The sequence below is a fragment of the Meriones unguiculatus genome, chromosome 19 (genome assembly GCF_030254825.1).
Source record: "Meriones unguiculatus strain TT.TT164.6M chromosome 19, Bangor_MerUng_6.1, whole genome shotgun sequence".
In the NCBI taxonomy this organism is placed as follows: Eukaryota; Metazoa; Chordata; class Mammalia; order Rodentia; family Muridae; genus Meriones; species Meriones unguiculatus.
This window is the reverse complement of record NC_083366.1, coordinates 25,454,315-25,457,052: the sequence shown is the minus strand read 5'-3', so window position 1 is coordinate 25,457,052 and position 2,738 is coordinate 25,454,315. Positions and strand designations below refer to the sequence as shown.

General features: G+C 41.2%; 1 pseudogene; it reads right to left on the bottom strand.

The window, feature by feature from the left end:
• Positions 1–1,967: 1,967 nt before the first annotated feature.
• On the bottom strand, positions 1,968–2,408 carry LOC110560910 (small ribosomal subunit protein uS19-like; annotated as a pseudogene).
• Positions 2,409–2,738: the final 330 nt, after the last annotated feature.

Below are 2,738 nucleotides of genomic sequence, written 5' to 3'. Positions count from 1 at the left end.
TTGTTAATTGCTTATTATGTAAGCCATCTACTATCAAACAGACTTCCATGTTATGTGTGTAACTGTGTAAAAACTTTCATATTCTATAACATATTACTCCTATTATGGAGAGAGATTCATGAAAAGACTTTCACCCATTATGAGCACAAATTGATGCTATCAGTGTTTTAAAAATCAGGATGGCAGCTTTGCCTTGGGTCAATGTCATAGGAAACAAATTGGTACTCTGTGACCTGAAACAGTGACAGCCACAGAACTTTTAAGTATATCAATGCAGATACACACCCAGTCCACAACAGAAGCAATATGACATTAGACATCACCCAACTCCTTTTCCAATATGGCTTCCCAAGTCACTACATTAGCAAAATCTATAGCTGCATCAAGGAAGTTATTTGGGCTTCTGACAATGGTTTCAAGGATTATATGAAGAATATCTGGAAGAAAACATCAGAGGCCTTCCCTGGTGACTTCAAGCAATATGTCAAGGTTGCAAATATCAAAGAAGTTGTGCATGAGATAGCAAGTTATTAAAACCTGTGAACAGGGTGTCTCTGGGAACTAGAGGTGATTCTCAAGGAACAATTGAAACAGTAACACACCAGTAGGAAAAGAGGAAACAAAGAAGAAACAGAACTTCCAATAAAAGGTAGTTAGTCATTTAGCAGACATTTTTTTTTTGGTTCTAAATCAGCTCTCATCCCTCCCTGGAGGGAGAATCACACAGACTCAGGAAGTAAACTAAACTTACAAAGATGAGGAAATAAGTACTTCTCAGGAAGCTCCTGGGATTTATGAGTTACAAGGCACTCCCACCCACTAACTGCCAAGCTTGTAGAAATAGTACTAACTGCTAAGGAGTGACTCTTCTGAAGGGAGAGCTGCTTGAAAGTTGTGCAAGAGGCTCCATGAATGTAGCTTTCATGAGTCAAGTTTGTGTGGATGTATGGTTCACTTAGCTTCCTTTGAATCATTTATGTTCCTGTAAGTGACCCTTAACTACATTCCTATAAGCAACTCCAATAAAACCACTGGTCCACTAAGCCAGACTTAGGTGGGCTCATGTCTTTGGTTTGATATCAGTGTCCTTTTTAGGGTGAAGAGATGTTTGTTCAAGTCTCTCTAAGGAAAGTCAGTCAACATCCATAAAATGAGTAAAACATGGATTTAACATAGTTTGTCCACGTAAGGAGAAAATCTATAAGGAATTAAAGACACAATACAAGCACACTGCATGAAGATATTTCTGAAAAGAATGATGCCAAAAACAAGATCTCCAGATGGGTTCTTCAGGGGACATTCCAGGAGAATCATTATTCCAAATGACCTTGTAGGTGGACAAGATATGGCTGTTTGCCCTGGTTCTTTTTTATTTTTTTTTAATTTTTTAATTTAACTTTTATTTATTACACTTTATTCATTTTGTATCCCCCCCATAAGCCCCTTCCTCCTCCCCTCCCGATTCCACCCTCCCTCCCTTTTCTGCATGCATGCCCCTCCCCAAGTCCACTAATAGGGGAGGTCCTCCTCTCCTTCTCCCTGGTTCTTAATACAAAGCTTAAAAGTAAACAACAACAACAGAAGAAGAAATCTTATATTTAAATGAACAAGGGAAATGTGTTTGTACAAAAGTTTCATGATTTGTATTGAAGCAATATAGGAAGTTATTTGAATGTTAAAATTTTAAGGAAAGTAAAGTAAATAGAATATACCAAATTAAGGTTAATATACTATTGGGGAAATCTAATTTATGAATTTAGGCTAGTTTAAATGCATAGCTTTAGGAAGGCTACAGCAGTTATTAAAACCTCCACGCTCTCCTGTCACCCACTCACCAACTTAGCCTGAGGAATTTCTAGTTTTCAGGCACCATTCATATCAGTATCTATAAAGAAACAGCATTAAAATTTTATCCCTCACCCTTCTTTTTCCTCCAGGGATTAAACATGAGTCTTTATTGGCCATGGCTATTCGAGGGGAATGAAGCGGGAGGAGTGGGTGGCACCAATGCCAGACTGGCCGTGCTTTACTGGCCGTGCTTGCAGGTGATGGAGAACTCGCCCAGGTAGTGGCTGATCATCTCAGGCTTGATCTCCACCTGGTTGAAGGTCTTGCCATTGTACACGCCGCCATGCTGCCCGCCATCTCAGGCAGGATGATCATGTTCCTCAGGTGGGTCTTCACCACCTCCGGCTTCTCCATGGGCGGAGCCTCCTTCTTGGCCTTCTTCAAGCGCTTGAGAAGGGAGTGCTGCTTCCGAGCTGGCCCTGGTTCAGGTGCCGCCTCTGGTGGGCTCTGTACAGCTGCATCAGCTGTTCAAAGGGCATGTCCAGCAGCTGACCCAGGTCCACACCATGGTAGGTGAACTTGCGGAAGGTCCATTTCTTCTTCTGCTCTACTTCAGCCATCTCGGCGGCTGCTCAGAAAAGCATTTTATCCCCCCCCTTTTTTTACTGTTCCTTTAAATATTTATATGCATAAATTATTACTATTGTTATCAATACTTTTAGTACTCAGTATAAAAGCATGTAACATACTGTACCGATTTATAGCTGGGGAGCAATTGGCTGGGGTATAGCCTCAGTCTGAACAAGGCTAGGTATGTTGCAGACACTCTGAGGTTCACTCAGTGGTGAAATCACCCGGTGCCTCATTTCTCAGAACATATTCCCCCATCATTAAGCACCCCATGGGCTCCACTTGGAATTGTGAGGAAAAATATTTAACTGGTTACAACA